At 42.9% G+C, this 18,330-nt stretch overlaps 1 pseudogene across 1 annotated transcript in view; it reads right to left on the bottom strand.

Moving 5' to 3' along the window:
- The window catches only part of LOC147725076 (uromodulin-like), a 221,853-nt pseudogene that overhangs the window by 179,375 nt on the left and 24,148 nt on the right, over positions 1-18,330 (bottom strand). Inside the window, exon 3 of the transcript XR_015295281.1 lies at positions 7,831-8,048. The product of XR_015295281.1 is annotated as a uromodulin-like (transcript). The remainder of the gene's footprint in view (positions 1-7,830; positions 8,049-18,330) is intronic.

The raw sequence follows: 18,330 nt of genomic DNA, 5'->3' as shown, positions 1-18,330 counted from the left end.
AAGACATGGCTTGGCAGTTCGGGCTGGACTGTTCCCATGAGGCACAGGGTCAAGGCTGATTTGCATATGGCCATGTCTGAACTGGGGTGGTGTGGAGGGCAAAAAAAACATGGATTTAGGCCCAGATCTCTGTACTGGGGTGAGTGTATGACATTGTTCTGCATTCTGTCCATCAACTGTTATTTTTGCATTTGTCACCCTGAGTTGGATGGGTATGCTCAGACGTGAGTCCCATGCTCTCCACACCACTGGAGTCAAGCTATCCTGGCTGAAGACGGCTGATAGCCAGAAACCGGTCCTAGGATGCTTGATTCCGGTCCAGGAAATACATGGCTTGGCAGCTCGGGCTGAACTGTTCCCATGAGGCACAGGGTCAAGGCTGATTTGCATATGGCCATGTCTGAACTGGGGTGGGGTGGATTTAGGCCCAGATATCTGTACTGGGGTGAGTGTATGACATTGTTCTGCATTCTGTCCATCAACTGTTATATTTGCTTTGGAGATATCACATCAGACCCTTTCTCCTTACCCAGCGAAATCCCACAAAGATCGTCTTTATCACCTACACTTGTCAACTTCTATGTCACCCCTCTGACGAAACTCATTCGGTCATGTCGGTTTGTTGCAGTATCCTGCAGATAACACACAATTATTTGTAACAATATCATCTGATGTTGATGAGGCAGCCAGAAACTTTCAAAACTGATTGGCCAATAGAGTCATCTGGTTGCAGGAAAGCTGCCTAAAGTTGAATTCAGAAAAGACTGAAGTAATTCATTTTGAGCCAATCAGATCTTTTTAGAATAAATTGAGGTGGGTGACAAATCTTGGTCACCGTACCCGCCCTGTTAAGAAAGAAAAAACCTGGCAGTGCTATTTGACGATCAGTTGTGTTTATCAGCTTAAATTAAACAGTTCACCTCTGCATGTGCCCATCTACTTAGAGTTGTGAGGGCAATACTTCCATTCATTTCAGAAGAAATGCAGAAAACGGTAGTGGTGGCCCTGGTATTATCTATGTTAGATGATTGTAACACATTGTATATGAGTACCGAGAACAGCTTGCTATTGACGCTCCAATCCCGCCAAAATGCTATTGCCTGTATGCTTTTGGGAATACCCAAATGTGCTTCTGTCTACAAAACCATTAGGAATCTTCACTGGCTACCTGTCAGTGAAAGAATCAAATTCAAGGCTGTGTGTATAGTCCACAAAGCTGTGCACAGAACTGGTCCAGCATAATTTCAAGATATCTTTGCTTGCCATGTATCATGATCATGGCAAGGCTTGTCTCACTTCAGAAAATAAATAAGGCACGACGAAGAGAGTGAAGTTTCTCCTTCTTAGCTTGAAACTCTGGAACTCTATGCCGATGCAATTGAGATTTGAATCAAAGTACTCCTCTTTCAGAAAGTCTCTAAAGACATGGCTTTTTACTAACAGCATAACCAGTTATTAATCGTTAAATGGGTATTTTGTCTTGTTCTTAGTAACTGTTAGCACCAGGACGCCATAACAATTGCACGCTCTACAAAACCTTTACTTACTTACTGAAAAAAACATAGAGCCCTGTGATTTGACACCGGCACTTTTTCTCCCATCTGTCCTTTCAGTACCAGGTACCGAATGATCTGATTGGCTAGCTGCAAACCAGAGGAAAATATTGTGGCTGCCACTACTTTACTTAGGGTCTAAATACCGGTGTCCTTAACTTCTATTGAAACAATATATAAATAGGCAGGTTAAAGACACCCAGATCCTATTGCACTTATGAGCAGGACCTAGTAATAGTTGTCTTGGGGTGAACATTGAAAAAAGAAAATTCTTGCTGTGAATTCTGCAGAACTGCCAAGGACCTAGTCGGCCTTCCTGCCCTTGCACGGCTCCGCAATACCATATGGGTGAATCTTGCACGCCTATCCTGTGGGAGTTCTGGGGTACCTGGAAAGAATATACAAACTATATGAAAAAAATACAATGTAGGTTGGTGTCCATAGGCAACTCGTGTTAGATTGAGCACAGTACCTGGCTGAGTGCAAGACCCTGCAGCCAATCATAATGTGCATGACTGAAGGTCATGCACAGTGGGAATTTGGAGTATTGGTGAATTGGGTGCAGGGCCTGGCCGAAGGCTTTTTAATTTTTATTGTTTTTATAAAACTAACTCCCAAAGGAGGAGTTTCTGATTAAGACGCAAAAACAATTATGGGTGTTTCCCAGGGTGTGAGGGGTCATTGCTGTTTTTTTACCTTTTGATCAGTTGAGGAAGTATGCTGTTGACTTAGCCAGCAGGGTCTCTGTCAACGTAATTTCTGCCCAACAATTTGGCAGACAGTGTTCTCCATCACATTACCCTGTCAGTCAAACTTTAAATCAGGCCCAAAGAAATAAAGTCATCGGGTGGGTGCTCATACCCCGCTCTTCAGGGTAATATGAAGTCAAGGAGGAGCCATATGGCACCATCTAGTGGCTCACTGGTGTATTTCTGCAAAAAAAATCTCTCCCTTGGAGATATTTTAAAGGTGAGGAAACTGCAGTTAGAAATAGTATCCACCATAAAGAGTGTTACCGAAAGTAAGTGACTTGCTCTTCTAAATTAAGACCCAGAGGATGAGGAATAGCCATGTGCTCTGGCCTTTAATGTTGGAACAGGCCTTTAATGACTGGTATTGTCTTCTACAGTGGGCTCTAAGGCTATAGTAGTGAACATTTAGCAGCTGTTAGACTCCACATTCAGCAACCATGCATCTGCTGAGTGTCTAGCAGCTATTTGATCCCACACGAAGTAGCTGTGAGTCTGTTGTGTATTTAACAGCTGCTAGATCTCCCATTTAGCAGCCGCGCATCTGCTGAGTGTCTAGTAGCACTTTCATTGCACATGAAGTAGATCTGACTCTAATGAATATCTAACAACTGTTAGATCTCACCTGCACGAGCCTTGAATCTGCTGAGTCTCTACCAGCTGTTAGATCCCACATGGAGCTTGGTGGTGGTCTAGAAACCATTAACATGTACCATTATGCTGGTGATACACAACTTTATTTGAAAATATCCTTGTATTGAGACAGCCAAAGCCTCAAACATTGCCCGCACATCATCTAGACATGGATGTTCAGCACCAACCTGAAGTGCTACCCAACCATGACAGAATTCTTGTTATTTGTCAAAAACCTGGTATGACATGACATGATAATAACATGAACCTTGATGATTTTAAACCTGAACTTAACCGAATGCCAAGTCACTTGAATTCACCCTGGACATCAATGTCACCCTCTAGGAGCACACTGTCAAAAAACAAGGATGGACTGGAACCAACTCTCTCCGAAAGTGACATCAGAATTGTTATTTGAATCGTAGAGCTCTTGCATCTGGATAGTGTTTACTCCCTGCTCCATTGCTTATCAGAATCTGCACTGGCACCGCTTAAAGGCATTCTACGCACCGCAGCATGACTCATCCAGGGCCTGAAAAAATATGATCACACCACCCCCATCCTAATGGAACACCATTGAGTCTCGTTGCCAACCACACTATCTTCTAAACCAGCTGTATCATTCACAAAGCCATCATGACCATCACTCCCACTTATCTTGCAGACAAGCTCACAATCTCTTGCTATTTGAGGTATACTTGCAGCCAGGAAACCATCAGACTGCAGACTTAGAAGTGTAAAAAAGGCAAAACAAGACAGCTGGCCTTTTATGTCATGCACCAAGGATCTAGAACAGCAACCCGGTCTCCTTCAGGACCACCCCAATGCTGCTCCAATTTAGGAAAGAGTTGAAGAACACTACAAAAAAATGCATTACTTATTATTTATTTTCTGCACTGAAGAAAAAATGTTATATCAGTAGGCTGTCCGTTTTAGGTTTAAACCTATTATAACTGATAAAACACCACTGAAAGAGAAATAGCCCTCAACAGTGAAAACATATAAACACTAAAGAAACACCTGCACAACCACAAACTAAATGCGATTCAAAGAAAGGTAAAAGAGTGTGAAAGTAATTTTTTTCTTCCTGAAGGGGCCAATATAATATAACTTTGTTATACAAGCTAGCAGTAAGAAAGTCTGGGCTAACATTATTCTGCTCAGTTTGGTTGTTTAGCGAGGCCACTAAAATATTGTTTTTTCTTCCTATTGTTTTTTTTCAGATTGTTGGTCTTTGGTCTAAATATGCAGGCTTTAGAAGCAAGTTTTAGGTTGTGTTTAATTATTTTAGCTGTAGAGAATCAGGAAATATCAAAATCATATTTGATATTTTGGCTATGTTTGATTCTTTCACCGATAGGTAAAATGGCTGGTTTCATAAGAATATTTCCTAATACGTGTTATGACATTTACCCACATAGAATGGGTAAAAACCCTTAATAAATCAGCCCCCAGTTTCTAGTGAGTCAGTATTAGTAGTAGGTGAATTGCCAACACCTCAGGCTTTAAACATTCAATGCAAGGTATAGTGACAAGTATGTGTGGAAAGAGCGCTATCACAAGCATCTGGGATAGTGGTGAAAAGATGACACCAGACTTTTGGAAAATATGGAACGCAGTGTCACTTGGAATGCTCTGCAAATGCTATACGCGAAATTGAACTACTCTCTCTGCAATACGGTAAATATTCGGGTTATTCTTTGAATAGGGGAAAGACCATTGTGCTGTGCACAGACAACACTATTTGTTTAGATGCGAGAAGAGCAAACAATGCGACATATCTGGGTGTGATATTATCCGCCGACATAAAGAAATTAGTTAAAAATAATTTTGAACCACTAATAGATGAAATCAAGATCGACTTGGATAGGGTAAATGGTTTGCATCTTTCCATTATAGGTAGAGTGAACTATTTAAAGATGAATATACTACCGAAATGTTTGTATCTCTTTCGTTCCATTCCTCTACTTATAGATTCTAACATAATTAATTTAATTAATAAACTTACTTCCAAATTTGTCTGGCAAAATGGGAAGATCAGACGATCTCTACTCTATCTATCCACTCCGCTTAATAGAGGTGGGCTTACTGCTCCGAATTTAACTCTATACTACTGGGCAGCTTTTTTAAAACACCTAAAACCTATGATTTTAGAAACACCCTTAACCTCGGATACTTCTAACATTACTATACCCACAATTTATGAATTAATGTTAGGGCATGAAGCGAAAGGTTTGTTACTAAGAAAAACTGAAAAAACCTATTATAATCAAACTAAGGGTGAAATCATTAAAAGTGCCTGGCTGATTTGGAATAGGATACTTAAACACACACAGATCGGCAAAATCAACCGATATACGCCCATTTTCCATTCTACCATCACTTCTGATCTTGATTTTGAACATACAGCTAAGAAGTGGTATAGTCTAGGCATAAAAACAATTAACGAAGTGTGGATAAATGGGCCACAAACTACATTTCAAGATGTTAAAATAAGATTTGATCTCCCAGAAGGTGAATTTCTTAAATTTGCACAATTACAGGCAAAATTAAAAGCAAAAAAATATGTTATTAATCTTCAGAAGAACGATTTAATAGAAGCATGCTATCTTGCAAAAACTAGGATTGGAACATTATACAATATCTTGTTAACTAATATTAACGATGATCTTGAGAAAACAGAAACTAAATGGATGGTAAAATTAAATAATCCTGATATTGATATAGATAAAACACTTGAAATGAGCAATAAATTATTTATGGCTAGTAATTTAAAGGCACAACTATACAAAACTATTTATGATTTATATTTTACCCCTGCCAAACTTTTTGCATGGGGGAAAGGGGAAAATGATCATTGCCCACGTTGTTCACAAGGTCCAGCGACTTTAATTCACCTCTTTAGCAGCTGCCCCGAGCTACGTATATTAAAAAATATGATTGCCACATTTTGGGAGAAAGTCTTCCATCACAAACTCCCAGAGTCTAATACCGTGTTTGTGTTGGGGTATGATAGCTCGCTAAAACTAAGTAAATCTGAACAAAAACTTTTATTTATAGGTGCAGCTGTATTGAGATTAATCTTGTCCGCGCGCTGGAAGGATACTCTTCCCCCTACCTTTCAAATGTGGCTAGCTCGATTTCTTGCAGTTTACTCTTTTGAATCTGCAATATATGCAACTAGAGGAATCAAAACAAAATTACGTGGTAAAGAATTGTGGCACCCTATATCATTATGGAAAGAAGAGCTCTGTCCCAGTGGAATTGGTTAATGGAAACGTGAAGATTCATATGTACTTTCTGTTATTTGTTCTTTTCCTCTGAATTGAAATGTAAACAATCGATGTTTTATATTAAGTTTGTATTTTGTATTACCCTCTGCTAAATACTGGTTCCAATAAAAAATTTATAAAAAAAAAAAAAAAAAGGAATGCTCTGCAAAAAAGATTCTTTCTAAGTTCAACAAAGGTTGGAGTGATATTTTTTGTATTTGCAGTGATTCAGCTACGTATATGAAAAAGTTGTGTGATGACCTGTACAAATTGATACCTGAGCTGAAGTGCTTCTGTGTAAGAGATCCTTGCCCTTTCTGAGATGGTATGCTGAAAGCATCTTTACAATCTTCAGAGTTAAGGAGAAATGCTATTGACTTTTTAGCCCATTCTGGTGCACTGCTTCCTATGGCCAGGAACTAAAATGCAAATATTTATAATTTTTAGCTTTTTGTGTCATCAAAGAAAGAGTCATCACAACTGTGTCCGTTAGCTAATGGTTCTCAGTCCAAGGGGCTATGAATGCTATATTATCCACGTGGCAACCGTTTACAGAATTAATTCTTTGCTGAGTGGTGATGCCAATGGCAAGAAATGTGAGGATCTTTGGTCACAAATTGATAGTGATGTGAAAAAAAGAACACTCTACTGCATTCTTAAATTTTCACAGGAAAACATAACTTCTGTAGTGGACATAATAAAAAAACTCCCTTGTCTGCCAAGTGTTCAGCATAATTGGTGTAGATGTGAAACATCGTCTTGAGAGTAGGCTGGGCGACACCTTTAGTGACTTTGGCACTGCAACAGGTTCCATGTTAGAGTGCTTGCCACTTGGTAACCAAAGCAATGGTGAAGAGCAATTCACGAACTTTTATTTTACAATGTATGAGAAATGACTTGCAATGATGCATAGAAACGTACCTTCCCCACCAATGGCATTTGAAGTCAATGAAACCTCACTGTGGTACTTTGTTCATATCCCTTGTGTAAAGGAGAGTTTCCTTGATAGTTTTAAAAGTGCTGCTTCATTTTTGACCACTTCAATAACTCTGAGGGCATAAGCGCCCAGCTCAGCGCAAATGTTGCAGAACCTTCCATGAGAATCACAATCTTCAAGTGAACCAGTATTGGCACGGAAAGCTATGTCAGATGCAAGTGTTAACAAATTGTTTACTGGTTGTGTTGGTGTTGCCCATCTCAAGTGGCAATGTTGAGAGGGCCCTTTCACAGAAGTTTACACAGGAAGGAAAGAGCGAGCACACGTGACCAAAGACTCACTGAGGAAGTATTGTATGGTGTACTACAATAAGTTTAATTTGCAAAAATCTATTTGGACCTCATATACACTATACTTACACTGTCTATATACCATGCGCTATCAGTGCAGAAAGCAAGCAATAATAAAAGCGAAACGTTCCATAAACACCGGAAAAACACTTTCTGTTGTTTTTAATGGCGCAAAAATGTGAAACCACTGATAACCACTGTTTTTTTAAGGTATTGAAATCCCTTGAAAACACTAAAAAAAAAACAGAATTTACCAAAAATAGAAACTGAAAACAGGACAACAGCCACCTTTACTAACTGAAAGGCCTGAAATGTACACAGTGTATCCTTTCTTACCAGCATCTCATTTCCACACCATGTTGCCTGTGGATTGGCTGTAATTTGGACCACCCGTTCATTTCCTTCCAGCTGCAGAGAAGGTGAGGCTATACAGTTCGTATCCTCAAAATGCATCTGTGTGAAGCTGTAATTGAACCTCTCAAGGAGGCACTTGTTGAGAGACAATGTCATTGCTGAACCTTCACACTGCACAGTGGGAACGATGTCACTGCGACCTGCAACAAAACACGACTGGTTGAGAAATAATCACATGCATGGACGGCTTATTAAGCATTCCTCTAGTTTACAATTCTGCAAGACAGGCCCTTTCTAATTGGTATGCTCACATCAAACACAATAACCACAAAATGCACACTGAGTTTTTCTTGCTTCATGCTTCAGCATATTTACACTGAGCAAAGTCTTTCTCTTAAAGTATGGTGCTTATGTTGTAAGTGCATCACAGACACCACCCCTAAGTACAAGACACAGAGGTCAGTGGTCAAAGCAAACGGAGTTGGACTACTTGTATTTTTGTAACTGTTTCACTGCCTCTCTTTAGGTCTCGCTATAGTCAGTATAAGCTATGTGTACCTTATACTGACACTCAAACTCCACACAATATACAACACACAACATAGGTATTCACATGCATATATATAGGCAGCCATTCAACTGACGTGAGAAGTGCATTTTAGGAATTAATTCCATGTGCAAGCCTTCACAATTTAGGTCAGTGCATGGGATTTAGAAGATCAATATATGAGGTAAGAAGTATCTCCCTTCCACAACTCCTTTACAAAAGCTGAACGAGATGATAGTCATGACAGTAAAACTTATAAAGTGTCCTCTCCATTCCTCTGAACTGCCACATTCCAGTTATTCATCATCCTTCAACCAATCTCCCACCAGCTAATCGATTCCTGCCACAGGATTTGGAAACTGTTGCGATGAAGTCTGGAAATCAATCTCAACACTCTGGATGAAGTTGAAAGATTATTTATTCAAGGAGGAAACCTGGAATCCGACAGCCTTGACGATCCAGCAGCAACTACCAAAGATCGAGCGTCGTAAGCCTTGAATTCTACAGAACACCAAAGATCCACAATTCCATCATGAGGTCATGTAAGATTGGAAGAACAAGAATCAAAGGAAATAAGGTAAGATACACTTTACGTATATACATTCAACATCACAAAACATCCTCCTTCTTAACAATTATTCTAAGGAAAAAAAACAAAAGAAAGAAAGAAACAGAAACGAGAAGAGATAAATAAGAAGGAGATGTGCAAACCCTAACAAACCTTTACACCAGAACATCCCCTAATCACACAGTGACATAGTCTTGTAAATATGAAGGTGGTTTGCGGATTCTAGCACCGGAACTACTCAAAATATACTAATTAACATCAACATTTCCAGAATTTCCATGAACTGTGTTCTCTGTTTCCGCATTGAAATGCTTGTCAGGAATGCACATTGTACCAGAACACCCATCATTGTCACTAGACTGCTTGATGACAGACCCTCTCCTTTGATAGAGAACAACTGTGTGCAAATTCCATTTCTGACCACCTTCCACGACAGAAAAATGCTTAGCAACACTAATCACCCAACAAGGACCAGAATATTTGCTCAAACCAGCGTTAACTCTTCCACATTTCAACTTGACCCAATTGCCAATCCTGTACTTGGAATCAAAAAAATCTTTAGGACGATCACCATCAGATAACACCCAATCCTTTAACCATGCTGAAACTAACCTAGAACCAGGCATAAGTCCTCTCATGCTTTGAAAAAGTGACAAATGGGTAACGCTGTGCTCAATGGAACGATAAGCCCAAAGCATTTCTTCAATGAAACGTCTAGAAGAATTTTCTAATACTTCAATAGTAGATTGTGAGGTAATGTCTCTCACAAACTTGACTACAAGCCATCTTGAATGAACATCAATGACCACATCAAAACGCATATCAATTGCAAGTTCAGAAATAGGACCAATACGATCTAAACAAATAGTGTGCCAAGCCTTCTCAGGATCATTAATATGTTCCATGCTCTTTTGATTCCCCACTTTGAGTCTTTTTTTCACTTTCCTTACTCAGAATACAATTTTCAACCCACCTGCAAATCGGATCATCCATTCCTGGCTACCAGAATTCTTGTTTGATCCTTGTAATAGAGATTCTTAGCCCAGATGACCTTCGTGAGCAAGTTAAAAAATATGCAAGCGAAGACCACTCGGAGGTAACAACCTGTCACCTCTCATAACTACATAAGGACCACACACAGACAATTCATATAGGAGTTTCCAGAATGGTCTGATAGAAATAGGTACCATGTTTTCACGAGGTGTACCATTCTTGATTAAAGACATAACCTCTTTCAATGTTGCTGCACAACTCAGCAAGACGTACACCACCCAGACCCGTATCATATCTCCTATACCCACACTTCGTACTTACATGCACCTCTCCTCAGTTTACGCCCCAGTTCCAAGTACTACCGTTGCATAAAACCTACAGATCCGTTTCACACATCAATGATGACATAATGGACTAATACAAATGCAGTATTTTTCATTGCTTGTATGTCTTGTTACATGACTTGTTATGCTCAAATTATGAAATGCCAATAAAAACAAGTTTCAAAAAAAGACATAACCTCTTTCAAAATGGCATCAGATTGCACCTCTTGTACCCATTGTGCTTTAAAAAACGCACCCAAACTGCAATCCCATACCTCACTTACCAAAGCCACCACTTCTTCAGATTCTAATTTCTTAACAATATCTCTGTCAACAGCTTCCCAATCCAAGGACATACGAGATAAACAATCAGCTTGTGAGTTCCTCCATCCCTGAATGAACTCAACATCATACGAGTATTCTTGCAATCTGGCAGCAAATCTAGCCAAACGTGCAGATCCTTAACCAGCACCTCCAGCTGACAAAATTTTTATAAGAGGTTTTTCAAAATAAACCTAGTACCCCAGAGATATACTCTGAAATGTTCAACACCCCATGCTGCAGCGAGTGCCTCTTTCTCAATTACTGAATAGTTTCTTTCTGCTAGAGTTAAGGTTCTAGAAGCAAAATCAATTGTTCTTTCAACACTTTTCGAGAAAGTACAACACCAATGCCATTAAGACTAGCATCCACCGTGAGAAGAGATTTGCACTCAGGGGTGAAAGGGGCTAAAATACCAGCATCACAAATTTTATCTTTGATTTCTGAAAAAGCTTCTTGCTGTTCTTTACTCCACAAAAACTTGGTCCCTTTTTGCAAAAGACATCTCAAAGGATCTGAAATGTCAGCAAAAGCTCTGACAAACTTGGAATAATATTCCATAAGGCCTAAGAAAGACCTAAGCTGATCTTTATCTTTAGGGTGAGGTGCATCTTTTATAGCCTCCAACACGTTACGTTTTGGAGCTAAGCGCCCGCTAGATATGTTATACACCAAGTACTCAACCTGTTCAGTTAAAAATTTGCCTATCCTTATTGACTGTTAAACCCATATTTTCAAGTTTCCAAAGGACCTGTCTAAGAGTGGCATTGTGCTCTTCAACAATTTTCCCAGAGATAAGAATGTCATCTTGGAAATAAACAACTCCCATTAAACCTTTGAACAAGTTTGCCATCATTCTTTGGAAGACACCTGCACCCGACGCCAAACAGAATGGCATACGAATGAACTGAAAAGTGCCCTCAGTGGTAATGAAGTCTGTGAGTGATTTGGAATCAGGGTGAACTTTTATTTGGTGATAAGCACTTCTCAAATCAATTTTTGAGAAATACTTACCACCACCAACAGATTGCAACAACTCGATGTTGGGCAACGGGAAAGTATCCATAACAATGTCACGGTTGAGAGATCTTAAATTGATGCAAAACCTCAAACGGCCATCAGATTTAAGGGTCAAAACTACTGGTGAAATCAATGGTGATGCTTCCACGGGTTCTATGACCTCTGAATTCAACAACTCTTGAGGAGGGTTATTAAGTCCTTTTCTCACAGAGAGTGGTACTTTTCTTAACTTATGCTAAACCGGACAAGCATTGGGTTTAAGGATTATTTTATGTAAATAACCTTTAACACATCCCAATTTGTCCTCAAATACTCTGTGTGCATCTTGTAAAATGTGATCAATCTGTATATCATTTTCAACAACCATAATCTGATTGGGAGACCTTGGATTTATAATATTATGTAAGTCATACTGATGCATCCAACCAATGATTGGTGGACCATCTTTCGCAATGTACACTTTTCCCTCAGTACATCTTGAACCAAATTTAATTGAACCATATAGCCTAAGATATCAATTGGTGCACCTTGGTAACTAACAGGATTTATATCTTTATTCAACAGAGGGGCACCCTCCCAAAGTGTGTTAAAAAGTGACTCAGGTATGATAGTGAACATTGACCCCGAATCAACCATGAGAGTAACATTCTTACCACACACATTAAATTCAGCAGTAAGTCTAGTTATTTTTCGTAAGTCTTGATTAACTTCCCCAACCATGCAGGAATCAGAACTTTCTCCCAAAACGAACGGCCGACTTAGTGTTAGTTTGGAGTCAAGACCTGGTTGGACTACATTAACTTTAGATTTAAACTTATCCATACTGTGAGAGTAAGGGGTACGATACCCCAAAAATACTACATGCTCCAGAATTCCCCGGGACTCTGCATACATGGGGAAGTATCCGATCACTCGGGAGCCAGGAAGAAAGACCATCCACCTTTCGTCTTTCTCTGCAGAGCCGTGAGGAAGCCAGGGAGGGCGGAGCTAACCCCGGAACCGATAATGCTTCTTCCTTGAAAAACAGGAGTCGGAAAGAGGAATGCGCATTATCCTGCAGAAGCGGAACCCGAGAGGACTAGCCGAACGCGGAATTGCCTGGCGAGTCAGAGGAACGGGAACACGAGGAGGACGCCGCCGGTGAAGACGGAGAAAATGACCACTGGACTGGAGATTCGTGGCGTCCACCGGAGGAAGCTGAGGAGCGGCCGTAACTCCGGAGAGTTATGGCAGGGTCGGTGAGTCACACCTCTTCACGGGCAGTCGGGGAGGGCGAAATCAAGGGTGGAGATAGGGAGGGGTTGTAGAAACAAAGGCAGGGTGTTATTTTTGCCGCTTGACGCTTGTGGTATCTGGGTCCTTATGCACTTAACCTCCCCCAACCTGCATCACCCTTAAGTCCTTGAGAAACGTGAACCCTTTTGCACTAAAACAGGAAAAACCCCGCACTACCTTTTAGGAAAAGACAAACTCCTATTCCTAAACACCACTGTTTTCCCTACTTCATTTTGAAATAGTACTTTCAAACCACCGGGTGTTGGTGACGGTAGCCTAACCTCATACTGCAATACCACTGACGGCCCTCATTCTTTTTCTCCTTAAACAACCTCCGGACTCGCCCACCATCATGGAGAGGGAGGAGTCTCAAGCCATGGCCACAGGCTCCACACTGGAAGATATCAAGACCCCTGTGACAAGACCTGAGGAGTCAGAAGAAGAAGACACTTGTTTTCCCACATCACCATGCCCCATTGTACTTCCTGCTAATAAATCAGCCACTGTTAGACAATATATCCAGCCTCCGCGTTTATATATCCGACCTGCCCTCCCACACATACTCTCAGACAACATACACATGCGTGCATAATGTCCTATGCGACCCCACTTCCTGCAGATTTGTTCTAAAGCAAAACAATTTTTATAATCAGCCAAATGATATTGGCTACCACACCTCAAACATTCTCTATTCTTTTTTTTGGAAACATTACCAAAAGTATTCACATTTTTTACACTTTTCTTAGACACAGCATTAACATCTACTTCATCATCCTTACTAGTTTTGATATTCGCTATGTCATTGGAAAGTTTATCTCTCTTGCTTAGTTCCTTTATACATTTCTGTGACTCCTCAATTACCTTAGCTAAGTCAATAGCTTCCTTGAGTGATGGGTTTTTAGCAGCCCAAAGTCTCTCTTGTATCTTCCTGTCTCGACATTGTACTATGAGTTGATCATGAATCAATTCAACACACATTGTCCCAAAGCGGCACTTCAATGACAATTCACGTAGCCTGGCTACAAAATTGTCAATACTCTCACCCTCAGACTGAGGTTGAGTGTAGAATTTTTACCTAGCCATGACTGAATTCACTTCTTTTGCTAACCTTGTTTCCAACCTCTTGATAGTCTCTTTGTATTCATTATCCATAGGCTGACCATTAGGGTCCCTGGCTAAAGGAAGATACTTAAAAAAATGCTGACCCTCACTCCCCAAAGCACTCAGTAGTAAAGCCTTCTTCCTTGCGGATGAAAAATTAGCTCCATCAAGAGCTATAATATAATTTTCTAGCATTTCTAACCAATCTTCCCACATGATAGTAGGAATACCAGGTGAAGGCTAAAACAGAGGTGGCATAATAACAATCAAATGAGGATCACACATGACTAAAGATGTCCAATAAAGTGCGATATATATAGAAAAAAATGTACACGACATTTTCATTCACAGTTTCGTAGAAATGATTCACAATACATAATCAAAATTACAATGGTCGGGAGGAGGAGCTACGCGGGCATCCAAGATGGTCGCGTGAGCAGAGAGCTCCCGAGACCCGCGCCGCCCTCATCGATCTATCCTGCTGACATCCTGGTTACTTTGATGGGATTTTGAAGTATTACTCGTGCTGATGCTGCCGCACTTTTCAGGGCCGAGATCGGACTTCGGGAACCATTTCTACGTCGTCCTAAGTTTTCTGGCCTAGCCCCGGACGGGACCGGGGTCTCTGCTGCTCTGGATGGCCGAGCAGTAATTCAACAACAACGGTCGCCTGGCATCTGCTCAACCGGTGGTGTTGTCACTTTCACTTTCGGTTTCCATTCCACCTCCGGGCTGACTACCTAGGGTGCAATCTACATTCCTGGCTCCGGTAGTCTAACCAGTTTTGCGTTCTGACCACAGCCCTGGGCCGGCAGTCTGCGATTTTTTGCCTAAGTGCTGCTTTGGAGACCAGCAGGTCACTGCCATTTCACCGGGACCGGGAAGACCCATTGGGGTGCTGATTCCAATATGGCGACGAAACCCGAGCTGGAGAAGCGCAGGACAAAAGTCACTAATCGTGGGGGATCAGTCCAGTCTAACGTAATAGATCGTTATACTCAACCAAGAGGCTCCCCCAGCTCTGCTAGCCGCAGTATTGAGGACCCGAGGACGGACCTGGTGGCTACATCGGAGGTGTCCCTTCAAGACTTCATGGCCGCCATTGCTGGACTCAAGACTGATATGGGTCAACAGTATGAGGCCATCGTGTCCAAGATAGACACGGTGGCGGTTGATGTTACCCTTATTAGAGCTGACTTGGCTAAGACCAATGAGATGGTCAAAGCATTGGACCTTAAAGCTACCAGTCTGGTTAACGACATGGCGGACGCACAATCGGAGATCGGAAATCTGCGGTCATCGCATGATCTGCTGGCCGGAGGTATGGAGGAGTATGATAACAGGGCCCGACGGAACAACATCCGCCTGGTCGGGGTACCGGAGGACAGTGGCGCTGTTTCTATCGATCTATTGGTCGAGGACTTAATTGTGACCAAACTTGCTCCGCAGGCCTCAGCAAGTTCTTTGCGGTTGAGCGTGCGTACCGCTTCCCGGGTGGACAGATCAAGCCGGGGGCTCCCCCGAGGCCTATTATTGCTAGGCTATTCCACTTTCGGGACAGGGACGCCATCCTTCAGGCCTCTCGCAGGCATGGCCCACTGAAATTTGAGAACAGCTCCATTTCTATATACCCTGATTTCACTCCTCAAGTGCAGCGGCAACGATCGGGATTCCTGGGAGTGAAACGTTGACTGAGGGACTTGGGACTTAAATATGTGATGCTGTTCCCAGCTCGCCTTCGCATCGAGTATAGAGAACGTACTTTCTTTTTTGATCAACCGGACAGTGTTAGCGACTGGCTGGATTCATTGCCAAAGGAGGACACCGAGAGCGGGGGCCCCGGCGGCGCAGATGGAGGTGCATCGGCACAGGAATGACATTTGGGTCCTGAGGTCCGATTCTGGGTCGTAACTATTTGCAGAGTATTTTCTATAAGCTTTCACTGTTAGGCCCAGGGGTGGGGCGGGATGGGGTTGTCTCTCCCTTCCTCCTCAGGGGTTCTTTGTGTAGATTTTCGGAAGGGGCGACAGGCCCACTGCAGTTTGGGGTGGCTTATGAGTCAGCAGGGGTGCAGGGTGGGGGGTGTTGTAACGGGTTCTTGGTTGGGGGGTGGGGGGGGTGGTTTGGTCGATTTTTGTGTTCTATGTTTTGTTTCTCACATGGTACTTTTTCTTCTGCTTGTATCCTTGCTCTGAGGTTCTGGGAGGGGATGGTTTGGGGGTCTTACAGGGATGGGGAGGGGTGACGTGAAAGTGCTGTCTTGGAACGTTAATGGTCTGGGAGACAGGATTAAGCGTGGTATTGTGCTTCAATTTATTATACGCCATTCCCCTGATGTAGTTTTACTCCAAGAGACCCACTTGATAGGGAATGCTTGTAAAGCCCTAGATCGCCGAGGATACCGACTGGTGGCGCACGCTGGTTTTACATCCGGTTCCCGGGGGGTTGGTATAATGGTGAAATCCTCCTTGCCCCTTGAGATAGATGAAGTCGCTCTCGACGATCGGGGTCGATATGCTGATGCTACGGGGAGATGGGAGGGGAGGCTGATTGTAATTGTTGCTGTTTATGTTCCTCCGGGACTCCAGGCTACCACTTATGCTGACCTTGGCAAAACTCTTCTAGGGCTTCCGGATGGTGTCCTTATAATGGGTGGGGACTTTAATTTGGTGGTTTCGGGCGAGTGTGACCGGCTACCCACTAGGGTTCTGCCGTTGTCCCAGATGTGGCTGACTGCGCTGATTGAGACTTTTGGGTTAGTGGATGTCTGGCGGATGTTGCACCCCACACAAACTCAGCACACTTTTCATTCTGGTGCCCACGGCAGTCTCTCGAGGATAGACTATTTTCTGATGCTAACTGCTAACACCTCCTTGGTGCGTGGGGTCTGGCAACTCCCTAGGGGTATCGCTGACCATTCCCCGTACTACTTGAGGTTTCGGTGGGAGGCTCTTCTGTAGGTAGGGTCCCTCCTATTCATCCCTGGCACTTTAGGAATCCTCAGCTTCGCTCGGACCTGGTTAAGGCAATTGATTGTTATTTTGATGAGAATGAGGGATCAGTCGCTTCCCCTACGACTTTGTGGGAGGCTTTCAAAACCGTTATACGGGGTTCCGGATTGTCCCTTATTGCGGCTGATAGGAAGGCCAGGAGAGAAACTGTGACAGCTCTTGAGGCGGAAATTACTACGCTTGAAAGAGAGTTGGGTGGTGATGCTACACCTGCAATTTTGCACTCCTTAGCGCTGAAACAGGCAGACTATAGAGCCTTGGTAACTGACGCTGCTAAAGTGATGCGTATGAATCAGCTGGGCCGGCTTTATAATGTGGGTGATAAGGCTAGTAAGCTCTTGGCGTGGTTAGACAAATCTGAGAGACTGAATTGTGTGGTACCCGTAATAACCCGTGAGACTGGTGTGTGTGTGACTGATCCGGGGGAGATTGTTGAATGTTTTGTGGACCATTTTCAAACAGTATACCGATCTGTGAGTGACCGAGATGAGGCTGACTCCCGCTAGCTTTTGCGCGATATCGCGCTGCCCTGTGTGTCGGAGGAGGATAGATCAGCTCTAGACGCACCTATCATGGTGGATGAGATCGCTATTGCCATTAGGTCCTTGCGATCAGGCAAAGCAATGGGGCCCAACGGTTTACCTATCGAGCTATACAAGCTGCGACCGGACAAAATGGCGGCCCATCTGCGCACTATGTTTGTCGACGCATTTGAGGCGGGCCTCCTCCCTTCCGACCAGCGTCTTGCTACCATAGTAGTCATCTACAAGGATGGCAAGCCTCGTGATCGATGCACCTCTTATCGCCCCATCTCGTTGCTCAACGCCGAGCCTAAGATTCTGGCCAAGGTTTTTGCTAATCGTTTACTGACAGTAATCTGCGACTTGATCCATCCGGATCAGTCCGGTTTTATTCCTCATCGGAATACCGCGCTCAATCTTCGTAGACTCCACAGCGTTCTCGCGAGAGCTGAGACCCTTACTGAACCTGCTGTCGTGGCCTCCCTGGATGCCACGATGGCCTTCGACACCATTGAGTGACCATATTTGTGGGCGGCCCTTTCCAAGTTTGGTTTTGGCCCTAGCTTTATTGCGTGGGTGCGGCTCCTATATGAACAACCATTGGCCCAAGTTGTAGTTAACGGCAGGGTTTCTGAATCATTTACATTAGGGCGTTGCACCCGTCAGGGGTGCCCGCTCTCTCCACTTCTCTTCGCATTGGCATTGGAACCACTCGCGGCGTGGCTTCGATGGGAGCCCTCGATTAAGGGGATCCAGTGGACACCGGACCTGGAGGATCGCGTCTCGCTATACGCTGACGATA

Source organism: Lissotriton vulgaris, chromosome 4_1 (genome assembly GCF_964263255.1).
Source record: "Lissotriton vulgaris chromosome 4_1, aLisVul1.2, whole genome shotgun sequence".
Classification (NCBI taxonomy): Eukaryota; Metazoa; Chordata; class Amphibia; order Caudata; family Salamandridae; genus Lissotriton; species Lissotriton vulgaris.
This window is presented reverse-complemented; position numbering and strand designations above follow the sequence as displayed.